Raw genomic sequence first — 18,708 nt, 5'->3', positions numbered from 1 at the left:
CGTTTAGTTGTTTTCTTCTGTAGCCCAGTTGTTGAAATACTTTCACTACCACAACCAGACACCTATCATATTCGTATCGTTATGGCGGAATGCCTCATTTCGAAATAGGGTGCACGTTTTAAGGGAGGGTGGAAAGCCCCCGCGCATAGCTGACAAGGGGCTGAAACAATCAACTTGACATGTTTTTCCTCTACGTATGTTCGCGTCAAGCGGGAAGGACCAGTACGTCCTTCTGGAACCGATCTCACTAAAATCAATCAAGATTTCCCTTTGAATTCAACTCCGGGGTATGAATTCCAGCGGGTTCTAGAACCACACATGTAGAAAATTAAGACGCGCTCCTTGTTCCACTTCGTACGCAAGTTAATGTGCTGGAGGCCAGACGGAGGAGTAACACAATAAGCCTATCGGGACGCGGAGATTTCGGCTGAAGTCCAATACACCGGGGTTTCTGTAAATCAATCGTAATGAAGTTCGTTAGCTGAAGAAACAAACCCCGCATCTCCCATTTCTTGGTTCAGTTCTTGTTGTTCGCATAAGTTTCTCTTTTTGTCTGTTATTTTCTGCTTTTGAATTACCGGCAAAATTGTAGGTCTGGTCTAGTGAAACCGATCTCAATAAAGTAATTCGATCGCATCGGATGATTCGATAAAAATAAAATCAGCAATTTTGAAAGGAATTTGAATCCCATTCGGTTTATTCAAAAATAATAATTTGCGTTCATGATTCCCATTCAATTTCATATTTGGAGCTATAATCACATAATATGGTCGTTATGATACCAACATCTTATTGAGTTGTTGAAATCCAATCAGCTTGAATAAATACGATGAAAGCCATGTTTACGTCTGTCGTTTACAATTTAAACTTTTCTGCTGGAAGAGATGGCAGTACGGCAAACGTCCCTTCGTCGTTTGGGTCGTGTATCAACTTCAACAATTGAAATGATATACATCCAAAAAAAAAACCAAATTGACCCTGGTGTAATGGTGCATCGATGCACTTGACTTGTGACTGTCCGCTGTCGCAGTCCATAGGCCCAGGGAAGTATCATGGTGCTTGGAGATTTCAAAGCATTTTTCGTAACCCAAATGCAGAGCACACAAGTTCCTATGAATAAATCAGGGAGGTGTCTCACCTCCCTGGAATAAACTCACAGTTATAAATGACGTCAGTCTCACGCAGCTATATCGTCACAGTTTGTTACACCGCGACGAACCGATACACTAACTAGAAGAGGACACTTTTCAATATATATAATCCATCCATCTTACCGAAAGAAATTGATAGGAAATGAAGCATATGGGTAGCTCAGAGTGCTGGGTTGTTATTATTACGTGTATGTTAAAATAAGAAGTTTTCCTATCACGCAGTTGAGCATTGCACAATCTCCCACAGAGATGGGACACCTAGCTTGCTGTCTAAGTAAGATCAAGAAGAATCGCAGGCAGCCTATTGCAACTAACGTCATACACATTACCATCAACAGAACAAATGAACATCACGACACATCGATGAAGAAATGCTAATAATTGCAAGATACATCATATGCGTTGTCGAACTACGCTATATACAAAGCGAAATTTTGAATATAACATACCACGTCATTTCATCGGGTGATGTGATCTTAAGGATACGAATCTTCATATCGTAGGCCTACATTCGGGAATGATGCGTTACTCTTTGTGTACGATGTCGTATTTTTGTGTCAGTTTGGGAATCGTGTGGATAGATATTTCTGGGTTTTATATGATTTTTCACTTAATTTGTAGATGCTGCCATCGTACCCTTTCCTGCATTACTACATTTCTAAATAATCACTTTCGTCTTTCCCTTTATGCGAGTCAAAATCTCTATTGTTTTAAGAAATACATTGCATTATTTGTTATCTTTATCTGTTCCCTCCGCAGACCGTGTTATTGTCTACGTTGTGTGTGCTTGTACACCACTCATATCATGTTTTGCTAGTCGACACATTACAATTCTGTCGCATAGACACCCTATTGCTTTGTATGAGGTCATGAGATAAACAATCATGCACAGACACCGCGGTATGCTGCCCATGCTGGCATTCCTCCAGTCAGACACGATAATGTTACTAATTTGATGAGCGAGCGAGTTGTGAGCATGAATGTCTTCAGAAAACGTCACTGCGCGTCAAGGCATTGGGATACCCTAAGCTCGAGCTCTCTCAAAGAACAATACATTGAATCGAAAACTTGTCGAGAAGTCTTGCTAAGAAGAATTTGATGGAAGTACATTGCTGTTTTGGATGAAACAGTTGCACAGCAGCAATATCTAATCGTCCGCATCACCATTCTTACTTCATTGGTTGTCAAGATTTTTGAGCGCGCAGCAGTGACGTAGAAGGCAAATCTCAAAACTTTCCTGAAAGGTAGTAATTTCTTCACAGCCTCGAGTATTCTACATATATTTTCCATATACCTTCATCAATGATAGATTAACCCATGGCACTAAACTAAGCTCTAACACTAATCCGAGTCCAGCATCCACAGAAGTAAAGGTTGTCATGAACACCTTCAAATTGAAATGTCACCATCCGGACTCAATTGAGGAAGACAGGACTTCTTACAGAAGGTGTCCTTTTAAGAGATTTGTGTGAAGGTTTAAGTACTAATAAAACATTAGGACTTGTAGTTTTTACTCTCTTCTCTATCTTATCTTCCCCTGAGACAGCATCATGATTTTCTTACGAAAGTTTCATGCAAAGTGGTGACCTTTTATCACGTCTTGTCATTCTCTCCTGCTCTCTCACATTCCTTTTTTTTTATCTCGTTCAAGCCTCATGACTGCAGTCCGACTGTTTCAGGCGGAGCACAGATCTGATCAACACACAACATCAACTATTCACTGAAAATAGCTGGCAGCACATCCCGCTCGCTACAGTTTTTCTCCTCAATTTGCTCGCGGCACTGGCCGTTCAGACACCCGGGGGTTGCCTACTCCTGTTCCAATATGTCAAGCCTGTTTTCACAACAATAACACAATATTGTTACCCATTTGATCGGAGCTACGTGTCCAAATTTCGGGCTCAGTGGTGATCCCAGCGGGGCCCCGCCTTCCCAGCCCCCGTCACAGCTCCCTGGCTTCCCGCTCGTACTTGGCCAGACGACTCGCACGAGAATGCAATCGCTACCTTTATTACAATGTCATTTCCGAAGCGACAGGTGCAGTTTTCCATCGGACAGACTTTTCTTTTCACGACTTTTGCTCCGATTCGTCTCTCACCCACGCATTGTTGGTGGTATGTTCATCATCTGCCGTCTCCAAGGCAACGAGGATGATGACTTTTTGATTTCTATCAAATCTCTACTTTACATATGCCGTTATCTTGACCAAGATTGAGCAGATAGGAACGTTCTTTCAAGCTCTCTGCTTGCTTGGCTTGATCCTAAGATGATGATGATGAATGCACACGCCCCTTGTAGGCTTTGCAGCTACGTACGCAACTGCATTTTTGAGAGCGCGCCAGAATCAAGAGAAGCACTCTGGAATGTCGTCTGCTCAGAAAAGGAGAACATATTTCTGCGTCCTGCGCTTTCATCATCGGAACATCTGGATTAGATGGATCTGTTATTGTTTATGAGTTATAACACTGCTAAAAATACTGCCTTACATTTTCGTGTAATGCAGGCCGTTACATTTTCCAAAGTTTGTGTGGAATGTCGTCTGGATTTGTGTTGACAGAAGATGACGCTTAAAATCAAATGAGAATGCCGCAACGAGGAACAAGCACGATATTAAGATTTGGGACATAGGAGAAAATCAATATGGACATTTATGACGCACACACACACAAACACACACACATAAAATAAAATAATTCAAGCCAATCTTGTCTTGTTCTCCTTGACGACAGACAATCAAATCAAAATACGGGGCTGCTGATATAATATTTTGACTGTACAATACACAAAGAGAGCAAATCAAATTTCAGACATATCATCATGTTCCGCGAAATGTGGAGGAACCCAGCAGAGACGCCTCAATAGTTGAACCAGCGATACTAATAGTCATACAGGCATATATTGATGACACGTTCTGTGTAAATCTTTATTTGAAAATGGACACTAGACTAATGTGGACGCATTACGATCCTTCATCGCTCCTTGATCAACTTGTCAACTCTGTTATTGTTTTGTTTTCGGAGTTTTCAGCCAATTGCTTTAGTCTGAGCTTGGATTTTAGATATAAAAAGTAAATACATAAATGAACAATGTATCAACATGGGGAAAATTGATTGTTAACATTCATGCGATCAAATAGTCCTGAGATCTCCCTTTTCAAATCATTTGTTGCGAATTGCATTTCATGCGTTACGATACTGAGAAAATCTGTTCAAAAATAGCTTTCTTTGAAATGCGAACCCATTTCATGCTTGTTTTGGCATCAAGCGACAACATTGAGAGGACCACGATATTCGATCCCATTGTAACATAAGATTTAAAGAACAAAGTATGACGAAAAGTTAGCAAAGAAAATCGGCGGTTCTTTTACATTCTGATATTGAAGAAGAGCGGAGGAATAGCAATGTATGCTACATAAAACTTTTGAAGAGATTTTGTTTGTAGAGTCAACCCAATACATCAAAGTTTTAATCATTCTTTGCGCGCGTTTTTCGCTCTACACGTCAATGCTTAATTAACATTGAGTTTCAGTGCTAATGCAAGAGTGATGACGGCTTCCTCAAGCCACACGTCTCGCGACACCCGCTCCTTCGTGGTCTAGAAAGGAAGAACGAGGCTTGTCTGTCCGTGAAGGTATTTAGCACGCGGCTGGAGCTCGGATGACCCCACGAGCACCGGTGGAATCAAATCCCAAACAGTCGCGATCATAACGACAACAAAACACCCGTCTGCTTACACACAAGCTTTGCGAGCCAGGTAGACAAATTCTGGCCCTCCCTGTCTTGCCTGTGAAGCTGAGTAAAGAATAGTAAAGAAGGGGAAAAGAGAAGTTTAACCGAGGGGAGAAAAAAAAGCCATGGACCTCTCGCACCCTCGAGCTATTCTATCTGGCCCCACTCGAGGAGTATTTGAGCTGAAAGCTAAGCGGGATAAAAGGAGGTAAGCCCGCCGGAGGTTATGGTGTCGCTTTGCTGAGGTGCGAACAGGTATGGTGTCATGCCAAAGAGACGCGGACCCACCGCTGATATGTTTGCATTGTTACCCAATGCTTTCCCTCCTTGCTTCAAATCAGGTCCCAATTAGAAGTTTAAGCAAGTTGTTTGTCCGGTCACAATCTCTTTAAATACTGTTGAATGTCAATGCGCAGCTCTGTTCAATAAGACATTCATCTCACAACATCATTTCACGTTTCCCTGTTAACATAGATTGTGTCCATCAGTTTCCCCTTTCGGCATTTATTTTTGTCGGTATTTTGCACCTTCATGGCAACACTTTTTTTTTTCCGGTGAGGGATTGCTAACAGGATCGTGAAAAATAAGGTAATTATCATAACCATATGAACGCTTAATCACAAGTCAGTCCCAACATGCCCAAAGTGATTTTTTGTCCCCTCTCGGGATGGCCAAATATAGCCAAGTGCCCATGGTGTAATCTCTTTCTGTTTAAGATTTTCTTAATATTGGATGTCCACGTCTCCAGATTCTTTTCTCCAACATCCCTGATGGCCTGAAGACCTGAACTTCAGGATGCGACGACTTATCAGCTGCAAAGCCGTAGCCATTACATATTTGGTTTCGATATTGGTCAAATGCTACCAGAGTATTCTGACTGCTGAGAGAGGTCATAACTATTATTTGTCATCATCTTCAAAATTTCCTTTGAAAAAGGAAATGAAGAAGTAAATCTCTAAATAGCATCCTTCCTAAGCCGCCAGGAATCAAAATAAAAGGCACTATGTATATTATACCCTTCGTTGATAACAACACTTCCCTCAGCTAAATTTTAAGCACTATCGTGGAAAATACATTGCGGGATTCTTATCATATCGTGATTCTAATGACCTAATCAAGACATAATGATGATATGATTCTTGGAAGAATGTTTAGAATGTTTACTTTGAGTGTTTGTTCGCTTACTTATTTACTTGTTTTGGAATCGTTTTCACGTCATTAGTACTTTTACGTTGAACATGAACCATGTTTTCTACTCACCTTGTTCTTCACAAAAAGTTTTAAAAGTATAGATTTCTTGACAAGGGATGTTGACGGATAAGGAGCATGTATTTCTACGCATTCTATGCATATTTTAAACCAATGTTGAGGTAGAATATAGTTGATAGTAACTATTTCCCCCAAGCCACCAGGCTTACCATAGTATACAATCTGAGAAGGATGTACGCCTCTGGAGTGACGTGTGTTATGATAATCATAGACATACCAAAATGGGATCCTCCTTAATATCATTCATATACCCTCTGTTATCTTAAGCCTCTTCCTGCACCGCCCTGGTAGACTATAAGATATGATACAGTTTCAATAACTTGATTATTAAAAATGCAAGATACCAATGCATTTCTGAAGACCCCTAACTCCTTGAAGGATGATTTATTCTTTAACGGAAACTGAGGCGGGTGAAAATAAAGAAAGTTATGCAGAGAATCCTTGGAAATCTGTGTTAAGGCTGATCAATGACAAAGTTACAAAACTTTTGAATGTCAGAACATAAGTCACCCGAGCAACATTCAAAGTAGCCGCCATGGCTACATGAAGGAATCCTCTTTTACTGCTGCAGAGCACGATTATTTCTGTATTTTCCAGTAATTTTAAAGATTATTTCTTTCGTCTTGGTGGATGTGAATACACATTACAGGAATATCTTGAGCAAGATATCTATAAAGTATTTTCGTTCTTGACGCGCAAAAGCTGTTGCAGTCACTACAACCAAAGCATGCAACAGCACAAACGTGGCACAAAGTAAGTCCAATGTTGTAGGCTTTGTGATATTTCTTTTTCTTTTTCCCAGCGCCAATACAATAAAGAAAAGAAAAGAAAAAAGTGTAGAGGCAAATTATACAACATGGTGAGGAGGAAATGAGTGGTAATATCAAAGATAATGCATTTTTTGTGTAGTACTGCAAATCTTTTATTGGGATGTTATTTTGCTAATGATCTGTTACAAATGTATTCGAGAGTTTTTTGATTTTTTTTTGTGTGTGAAAAAGCCAATCAATGTCAAAAGCCTATAAAAGTAAAAACCAGGAGTTCAAAACAATGTCAAGAATCCCAGTCTCGAGAAGAGGGGTAAACCCTTCGCAAGATCTTAATACCACCGTCGTGTTGTACCTCCCTTTGGGGATTGCGGACACTATAAAGGGAAAGGTTTGAGGCATCTGGAAGAGGAAGTGTATCACTACTCGGACATTCACAATTATAAAGACGTAGAACAAATGAATATATTCAGCTGTACATTGGTAGTTGACTCAAGAACTTGCGAACTACTGTTTGTGCAGGCAAAACCCTGCAGCGTTTATGCCATGCAACCTATCACAAGACGATCCTTATTTTGGAGTTCACTATATATAAGCGATGTGCTCTGATTGTCATCACAATTTCCAATGTCGCCATGACCCCTCCCCCACTTCGTTTCCTCTTGATCCTGCCACACTTCTCGGCGACGTGCTGGAGACAAAAGCGTTGATCTCCGTCTCCACCCCTTCGCCAATTCTGACTCTTACAACCGGCCTTTGCACTGACACCGACAACCTGCTGAGGAAATAACAGAGATCTCAGAAGCGGAAAGAACGATTTTTTTCCTTCACTCTCTTTTTGGCAATGCTAAACAGGTTCTTCGGTTCCAGTCTCCTTTGGAGGACGAATTAGCCCCCTCCCGGGATAAGACTTAGCACTCTGCCACCATCCTACCGCCCAACGTGACGGCTCGGAATGCGGTTAGCTGGCTGGCGCTGCCCTGAGCTGGAATGGTGATTTCCTATCACGCTCTCGGAATGAGTGTAGGAAAGATATGAAAGAATGAAAAAATAAAATGGCACAATGACCGATGATTTGATATTACGACAAATACGAATGCGATGAACGTGATTCTGTTTTGCTTAGCTGCATGAAACTCGTAACTGAAACCAGGATAAATACATCGTAATCTCATGACGTGCATTGATTCATTGGTATCATTATTTTTCAGTTGAAGTCTTTCTTAAGCTTAAGTATTACAAATGTCGGCATTATGATTTTGTTTTAAAGCTATACTTCTGGCCCTTACTGCAACTCAACTCCTAACCTCATTCACTACAGGTTAAGTTAATGACTACAGAGTCAGTTTGAATTTTGCCATGCAAAAGCTTACAAAATTTCATGACTGTGTATTCTTCCTTACAAGCTTTGACGTAAAGGAATGTTTCGGACCTCACTCACACACGCCCTTAAAAGCACTTCGAAACGAAAGGTCCGTCTGCAAACATGCTAAACGTTGTGGCCTTGTGATGTCATCCATCTACAGTAGATGACGTCATTTAAGCGTGTCTCGGATTAAAACAAGTGACAGCACATTATTGGGGTGGATCGGTTTAACAGTGAAAATGGCTCTCTCGCAGAATGTGTCCTCGTTGATCTCCATTTTCTGAATCATTCTGCCTGTAAAACAAAAGAGTCATATTGAGTCGTGCTATAATACTATTTAATCAAACATTAGGTTGGTTATGATATGGTAATCATTCAATCATTCTGAACAACTGTATTTGGGAGCCTACTTCTAAGTATAGGTCTACAATACGCAATAGGTCAAACCCAAAGGATAGCGATGCTCAATTTGTCTAGAGATCAGGTTGGAACTGGCATGCAGTTTGCTGACGCTTGCTAGCAACTCATTGTTATATCAATTTAAGTTTACAAGTCTTCATGAATAACTTAAATGGTTTAATGGCGCTCTACGGATGTTAAAGGGGAAGGCTAGTAACTGATCAGTGGGAATCAGTGGAAATCCTGGGAGATGATTGTTCCAATCCTTATGGGATTCATTCAAGAGTTCATTGTATATCTATTGTTGTGTGAAAATGATTTGCTTCAGAATGGTCTCATATTCAAGTAATATGCAGTTTAATGCTTCCAGGTTAGCGTCCCTGGTCAGTGACGGAGCATTAATCTGCACATTACTTGAATATGAGACCGTTCTGAAGCAAATCATTTTCACACAACAATAGATATACAATGAACTCTTGAATGAGTCCCATAAGGATTGGAACAATCATCTCCCAGCATTTCCACTGATTCCCACTGATCAGTTACTAGCCTTCCCCTTTAAATCACGTTAGTTTAATTGTGTGTGTGCGTGTGTTTGTGTGTGTGTGTGGGGGGGGGGGGTCTTTGCCATCAATGTTGTCAGAAACAAACTATACAATTAAAGTGTGCTGATATGTCTTTGAACATGACCACATTAAAACTTGTGGTTTTAAAAACTTAACTTTGCCGACTGAGCTATCTAATGATGTTCAAAGTGAAAATACGTAAGTATACGACAAAATGGAAATCACGAGTGTCTCTATCAGGATGCATTGAGAAAATACTAACGTGGTGGTAAACGGGTCCCAATACGATATAATATTATGTTAGCCCGCTGTCTATGGGAAGTACTGAACATAATTTCCTAAATAAATCAACAAGAAAAAAATCAACCGCAATATATTACTTGTTTAGGTTTTTACACGCTTAACATGTAGGAAATGGAAGACGTTAGAGAGGTACACTATGGACAAGATGTGTGAGATTCACCATTTTGGGAAATGTGTGTATGACTCGCACAGCGCATGCGCAGCTTCCCTTACAATCCTATGGCATCATTCTACGTACATTACATTAATAGTTTCACTTCTACACAATATCAGAGACATAGGATCTTGCAGCAGATCTTCAAACATTGTCAATCAATTCTTGAAATATCTTCCCTAGGTGAAGAGTAGTACGCGGGTCATCCTGGAACGCACCTGCTGACCAACTCGTCAAATCCCATCTCCTCAGCGATGGTTGTAATCTGTTGGTCCGTCTCGAGAGCAGTGGTAAATAGCGTGAAGAGGAGTGTTTAACCAAGACGTGCCGAGTGATTGCTTAATTCTTTAAGTCAATGAATGACTTCCTGATGGTGATGCATTCGGGATAAACAGATAACGACCAAGAGCAAACTGACTTCGCCATGATTGAAACGTCATAATGGAGTATTGTAGGCCGAGTAGTCTTGCTTTGTGTGAACATGATATCTGTGATTGTAACTGCTGTATACTCATAACTATTATGTATACATTACCTTTAAAGGCATAATTTACCATTTGCAGATAAAACAAAAATCCAGCATTAGTGTTTCAAAATAGTTCTAAAATGTGAGTTAGGGATAGAAACAACCAATGTAAAAATTTGAATCAGTATAGTCGATGTTAAGTATTGTTAAATATACAAAATGTGAACAATAGTTATAATAAAAATGTCTTCAGATTAAACCGTCTACAGTTATGGGTTATTGAGAAAAACAGAGATATCTCCTTATGTTTTAGGCTTTATTGCAAAAATTTTATGTGGTAGGATGTTTTGTGATACAACTGACCTACGCTTTTATGCATCAGATGTGATATCTTGAATTTTTTTTAAATTACTGCTCCAAAAGTTAAACAGGACCTTGAAACATCTTCGTGCGAATGATCTTATGTCATTTTTTATTTTCTCCGTACACAATTATATAATTTATGATTATAAACTTATTCATATTTACATATATACATTCATACATATTTCCTTTTTCCCATAGTATATTTCTGATTACTGAATTCAAAGTTACCTATATATAGTGTCATTTCACATACTTTTCATTTAGCTTCCGTATACAGCATTGATTATACATGTTGCAGCGCTTATGACGTCCAACCAGGAATAAGTTGTGTGACAATTTTTTAAAACATTGGATCTATGTGCTTTACAGCTTTAACCTCACTCAGCATGCGCAATGTCTGCAAACTGCATTTTAGGTATTGTTATAGTTTTAAAACAACAAAACTATATAGATTCTATCAGAACTATCAAATGACGATTTATTGATGTGTTGGCGTACTTTGATTTCATTCCGACTATATAATCAAACTTATGAGTGACGCATTACAATACCTTTTTTATGATTTTATTGTTTTATAACGGCAAATGAACATACAAGTTATGAAACTTGACGTGTTATGGATGCGGGAGAGAAGGTCATAAGGGCATATCATTATCATCACAATATAAACAGGAATTTGCCGTTATTTCAATAAAGCGTTGTCACGTAACTCATCATTGTATGGCATGCTAACAAAGTCTGTACGCTTAAACAACCACCGAGGAGAAATAAGTGCAATCATTACTCCAGTATTTTTTTAACACATGATACATTCTTGGAAGTTTGTGATGCTTCGTCATTATAAAGAGTCGAGAGATGTGATCCAGACTGAATACTGATATAATGCTATGCGCTGGTAACCATACCATCCCCCCTCCCGGGTGCACTGACTCTTTATATCTTGTAGAATATACTTTACGTCATCTTTCTTTTCTCTGTCAATCTCATCTTCTGTCCTGTCGGCGTATCTCAGAGATCTAGGCTGCAGACATCATTATATACCTTATATATAGATTCCTCTCATCTGATTGGTTAAAAGTGGAGTCATGAAAATAGCTGTGCCACATTTTTTTATCAAAATGACGTCATGATTTACTGTGCCCGGGGCATAGAATCAACTGTGCCTGTAAATAGGATTGGAGACAGTCCCAACCCCGCACACAGAGATCACTCATATTGTACGCACCAATGATACGACCACCGCGCTGTCGATCAGCGTTGATTACGAGTGTAGTCCTTGTTTAATTCAGGTAACCTTTTAACCAATCAGACACGAAGAATCTACATTTTCGGTATATAAAACAAAATAATGACAGCTTGATATTCGGGGCGCAGTTAAAATCATGTAGGCCCTCGGTGATGTGAAAACCATAACTATGTCCTCAGCTTCGCTTCGGGCATAGTTATGGTTTTGGCATCACCTTGGGCCCATAATTTTAACTGTGCCCCTCATAGCAGTCATTATTTGTATATTGGTATCTCATCTACCGTATACATATGCAGTGCGAGAAAGACGAATACTTAGTATGTATAAAATTCTAAGCTACGGGCAATGTTTTTGGCCAATCAGGGCCCTGTTTCATAAAGCTGTTCGTAAAGTTACGAGCAAGTTACGAGCGACTGGTGATCGGTTCTGATGTGCCATACTCATCAGAATTTCCATAATTCAGTTCAAGAACTGATCACCAGTCGCTCGTAAGTCGTTCGTAACTTTACGAACAACTTTATGAAACACCCCACAGGTCGAATCTATTCCACAGACTGGAACTTTTCCTTGATGGAAGCACGAGTCTGCTTAACAACACTTCATTGATAGAGACGTCGTGATTGCAGAGAAATGATAATGGTTGTTGCTAGGCTGAACGTCCTCGGTTTGTATCCATGGTGTCCCAACGTTAACAAACCGTGAAGTTTCAGGAAGCCCGTTGTTAGACTTCTGTCCGTAATTCAAACCCCAATAGTATGCTCAAGGATTTTCCCTGCCCGATTGATTCATATTGTCTTATTACTTCATTGAGAAAACAATCGGAGAGGCTCAGGGGTCAGGGAAGGGCAAAGGATGTCCCTACTCTTACCAATCATTTTAGCCAAACACCATTTAGAAGACGGACAGTGAAAATGTGGTTTGGGGAGGTCAAAAATTTTAAAATATTTCCTCTCCTTCCCAGTACAACCGCTTCTTTTCTAAAAACAAGGAGATTATGTCTCTATTACAGACCAGGTCAGTTTAAATCTTCCAGAAAAGTAGAATAAAAGAGAAATTAGTTCTATTCCAAAATTCACAGTTTATACCTGACGAGGGTTTCATTCCCCTTCCAGTGTCATCGACACCCAAAAAAAAAAAGATATATATATATATCTTTTCCCTCCTACCTTTCCCGAAGGCTGTCATCGACAATAATAACAGTAAAACACTATTATTCACGCCCTGAATCAAATCACAGTTGACATCCATGATAGGTCATAGGTCCTAGGTCATATAGGATAGGTCAATATAATACTGACTCTTTGTTTAAAATTCATGTTCTTAAAAACATCTTCCGTTCATACATTTATTTTTCAAAATGATGGTTAAAATTATGAAAGGGAATTAGAATACTTTTTCCGCCTATATCATTGATTCATATCATTTATGGTAATGTGATTCAGAATCCATTTTCTTGGTGATCATATTTTGAGGTATTTTGCTGCGCTGTTGATAATACGGTATACTGAGTGGCGGAGTGATCTACCGTTCAATAAAGTTGGTCTAGAAGTCGACGGCACTATATCTCCGGTGAAAGTAAAACTCAGTCATATAATATTATATATTATGTGATTGGTCTCGATAAGAAATGTTCCGATATTACAGCAATTTTTTTGAATTTGCCGCTGTTCAAAATGTCCAGTAGCTGAGCAGTTCAAATAAAAGAATACCATTACCTCTATAAAGGGAGTTTTCACAGTCGTTTGTCTGTTCTGGCAAAAGGAATAGGTGATAAGGTTTTAATGTTGATCCGAATCATGATCCGGATCCATTTTTATAAAGGATGCATGCACAATATCGATGGCGTTTGTGACCCTTTCGCCTTGGCGGATATTTTCACTGTCCATGTGCTCCTAGTGTTAAATTATTAGTGCTTTAAGCAGCTATAAAATAAGTTTTGCCGTTATATACTAAAGTTGGAAAAAGTTATGTCCACAGTCATGTCCCATTACGATACCCACAGTCACACGAACAATAATATTGCATTGGTCAATAGCCCCATGAAAAGTGCAATCAATGCACATGACCCCAAAGAGAGAGTTCATAGTGTGTTTGTGTGTAATAATGTAGATCCGCCTGTGTTTGTGTGTATGGTGTGTATGGTGTGTTTGCAGCATTGTATTTCTCTGTAGCGCATGCATGCCCGTCTACCTTTAGTTATTAATAAGTTAGATCGACAATTTACACTTTTGACCCCTCATACCGTTGACCTTTCATATATACTGGCATTCTGGTGCAAAATTGATCAAATCTGGATTTCATAATATCCATGGCGACTCTTTTTCTCTCTCCCTCTCTCTCCCACGCCCATCTCTCTGCCTCTCTCTCTTTCCATTACGTGGATAACTTATATATTTAAAGAAAAAAACTTATGCAGTAGCACAATGTTTAGGAGTCAACAAAATGTTTTCTTCGATGAATTAGCTAGATGAGTATTTACAGAAACATCCATGGAGACAACAGTGTTGTCATGCTACAGCTAAATTATGCAGAGGCTTTCAGGGATGAATATACGATTAGTATCTTATTTGAACGTTGTATTGATCGTTATGATCATTAATAAAAAACACTTAAAAATCAATAATGTGCGCTGACGAAATTTGTTACTTAATATCTATATACCTCTACATTTATAATTGTAATCCCACGCAAAAAAACATCAACAAATATTACATCTGCTGCAAAGTAGGTAACACATGAAAAATGAATTAACATTATGTTTTAACTGAAGAAGGCAGATCGGTATGTTGAAATCGCAAGCATCAACATTATTGCAAGCCTTGGAATAATGAAACCAATTTTAATACTCTATTCATGCTCAACTGAATTGTCATAACGTATTAGCTTTTGTTGACTCCCATAGTATTTTCTATACCTTAAAACAGACATTGCAATCATGTCCTTGTCATTTGTATTCCCCCTTGTTTCATACCTTTGTCAAAAGACAATGGCAAAAAAGAGAGCCTGTCATTTCACATTTATTTTTACTGAAGTCTGCTGAAGATTTCTCTATTTCTGCCTGTTTTCTTTTTGAATGTGACAAGCGCCTCCAGGGTTTCATGAAATGGGTTTTGACATTTCCTAATATTTTACAGATGTTCATGTAGGTATCGGGACACCCCTGAACAAGGCCGGGCGGTGAACTGAGGGTATATGGGGACTGGATGAAAATATATGAGATGGATTAAAGGAAAGAGAAAGGGAAGCGTGAAATTTGCAGGATAAGGCAAATTTGATTTCGATCCACGCTCTTGAGTATTAAACGTATAGCTGGCAAATATATGCGAAATTGTTCTTTTTTTGGTCTTCTGTCGGCCTACTTTTGTGGTCGAGCTGCGAGAGCTGGGAGACAAAGAGAAGTATTGTATCGGAATATGAACTATTTCATCTGAACTGTGTTATTATTATCTTCATTATTAATATTGATATGAAAATCATTATTATTATAATTATTATTATCATTATCATTATTATTATCACCATTGATTAAATTGCTGTCTTCATTATTGATATTAATATCAAATTATTATCATTATTGTTATTATTGTTATCATTATTACTATTATTATCATTATTATCGTCATCATATACTTTCATTGTTATCTTTATTATCATCATTCATTGGGTACTTTCAAAGAACAATACAATAGTATTAAGATTAGGGCTGACCCAACGATGTTACTATTACACAGTTTGTCACGAATCAATACCTGTTTCAAAACACAACAAAAGACTGTACGCGGATATCCACAAGTCTGGTTTGCTTTATTTGGTTTTTGCTAGGAACGGAAGGCCTGTAATTAACATGTTATCCAATATTGATTACAAGGTGGCATAGATTGTCATCAAAATGTGACTTGAAGTAGCTCATTTTTTCATCAAAAACTACGTATTTTAAGGTTTGTTTTAGTTTGAACTTCAAAAAATGTTTCTCCTGCCAAATCTTCCACGATTTCCTTTGTTTTTGTTAATATCCTTCAACCTCAGGTTCAGTACATCCGTAACTCAGTAAATCCCTCACCCTTATGTTGGTCAATATTAAATGGGAGATCGGTTCTTCATTCGTCTTCGTAAGAGGTGAGGCTAGACTTTCCATCGCCGTCTTCGGCGCTAGAATATCGAGACCAAACAACGCAATTTGATAATTATGACTTGAAATTAATCATTATCAGTCACAATATGGAGGAATGTATTTGATATAATATCAATCGGAAATACAAGATGATGACGCAGTGTCACACACGATACAACTGATCTCCAGAAACATCCAACTCATGTTAATTAACAAACTATCGCGACTATCACTAACTATTTGACTCACATAGTTAGTTGGTAATCATCAACCTATTGATTAAAGTACTTCTTTTTTCTTACACAAACTGTTACTACTTCAAGAATATATTGTACCATGTATAAAAATATCAAATGAATAAAAGTAACGAGGGCTCTAGGACTCTGGTAGTTTCCGATTTGTTTTCTTTCGTATGTGTTCGTACTTTTTTCGTTCCTCCAGGCATTTCTTCCTGCATTGCTTCAAGTGGTTCCATGTAATGTCTTAACGTCTCCCTTTATATTGTTACCTTCCAATCGTTTTCTATGTAGCCCATAGTCAAATAATAATATTAATAGAAAGAAGTTACAGAAACGTATCATCATTCTTAAATGAATTAAATATGTTCTTATGTATATTCTTAGAGGATATATTTATCACGCTCATCATTGAAGTTGCTTTTCAAGCCATAAAACATTTCCTTACTTTCTATTATGATATCATTTATCCATGAATATAGTATTTAATATGAACCTAAGCATCCCCCTTATCGACGTGGGAGAATTCTGTCGCTTTTTTGTCTTCTGCCAGTTGCCCAAATTTGCGACAGACTCCTAAGGGACATTAGAAATATGGGTCATAGTCATGTGACGAGTTTGCGTTCCGCTAATTGGATGATTCAACGTCCCACTACACACTGTCAGCAGTCATTAGGGTCCTCACTTTTAGTCATTGGCCAAGCTTGCTTCTCTCTCTCCTGTCGCTGTACCAGGTTTGCCTTTTTAAATGCCCCTGCTTCCTCCCACAATGTGTGTATGAAGTGATATCTGCATTAATGCCTGGTCGGTGATTCTGTATTGCCAATTCGATATTTTTTTAGTAATCCACATTTCTACAAGCTTGTCTTTTACGTTGGCCTCTCTGTTCCAATAACACAATTATTCTGAACATTAGTTTCACGTGTACATACATGTATGTATTGTCGTATTACATTGTACTTTTCTCTCTCTGAACTTGTATAAAAAAATGTACTATTGGAAATAAAATCTCATTTGAATTCGAATTTGCATTTGATGTGTTTCTTGAGAGAAGGATTAGTTCTGCTCTTCTTCAAAACGCGTTTGGTCTCCTCAGAGTGGTATTTGTGTGTGTGTGTGTGTGTGTGTGTGTGTGTGCGTGTGTGTGTGTGTGTGAGAGAGAGAGAGAGAGAAAGAGAGAGGAAGATACAAAATTATAGGATGTAGAATATATAATAATGGAGAACAAAGTATATTGTCCTATAATATATAATTATAGGATAAAGTTGTCCAGGGTCACGTATACTCCGCAAGTCAGTTCGCCCCTTTACAATTAATTAAGTATCATGCACATGACCGCTGGAATACAGAAATGTATTTATCTTTTCCCCTTTAACACAATTGTAGGAAAACATATTAAAGGAACCAGCTGCGATTTGCAAAAAAAAAAGAATTCAATTGTCTCCTTTCCCACATGTACATTTTGATTATGGTTGAGATCTCAACGAAAAAGAAATAATTGTACTAAATTTGAACGACCTTTATGATTTCTGAACATCGATGGAATTACGTAATGCCTATCTATAAATCAAAGATTAAACATGAAGTAACATGTCCTCCTAGTCATTGACACCACAATTTTATCAATTTCATAAGAAAGAGGAAAATAAAAATTTTCCGAAAAAATGTGAAATTTCAAAATGCCATATCTTCCTTATTTCTTATCCGATTATTGTCATTTTTTGCAACGTTCTGTAGGATTTTTTTCTATTTCTTTTAGAGTTTATTGCTTTCTTGGGTGGATTTCCTCTTTAATCTTTCTCTACCGTGAACAACGCATGTGATATCCTTTCATCAGCCACATTTCTGCTTTCCCTGATTTGCAAGACCTCCTATACAGCGCCAAAACACATCGTTTGCCTGTGCGAATCGATACATGATTATTGGATGTAAATCTAATGTAATAATGAGGTCGAGGTTTTTCTGTTACTGATTTGTCGAGACATACGTAGTAATCCTTGAAATCCCTTTACTATAGATCAATGAATATCGTATGGTGGCCGCTCTGTAGACGAAATTATTGGACTCCTCTATGTGTGTCGCATTTTAAGGCCTGGTGTTGATTAAATGTTGGCATATCATGAGAGTGGATGACAAGTCGTTGTAACCTAGAATGTGTCTATTTCTGCCAATGTCTTGGAATCATTTCTTCTGTTAAAGTTTAATATTTTCGAAAGTTTAAAACACGGACAGCGTACTTTCCTCTGTAATTGGAGACCGTCACCTACCATGCATAAGTTTGAAGGAGAGGTTATTACATTCGTTATGAAAGTGTAGTGACACAGATGATGATCTAATATAGAAACTAATGTGTCACTTTTGCCATCAATCAAAATATGGAAACAGTGGGAGAAAAAATGTGACAACTGGCACACACCATTCCGGATACAAATGTGTTAAACTTTACATAGGAACACATGGAAAACGTTACAGTTGTAAGAACTTTTTCAAGTGACTGATTGTGTCCCATTAATTCGTGCTGACACCAGTTTTCCATGTTAAGTCATAAAAACATACTGACTTTGTCGTACTTCGGATTTC

Source organism: Diadema antillarum, unplaced genomic scaffold (assembly GCF_040938485.1).
Source record: "Diadema antillarum isolate AM-2024a unplaced genomic scaffold, OU_Dant_1.0 seq00001214_RagTag, whole genome shotgun sequence".
Lineage (NCBI taxonomy): Eukaryota > Metazoa > Echinodermata > Echinoidea > Diadematoida > Diadematidae > Diadema > Diadema antillarum.
This window is presented reverse-complemented; position numbering follows the sequence as displayed.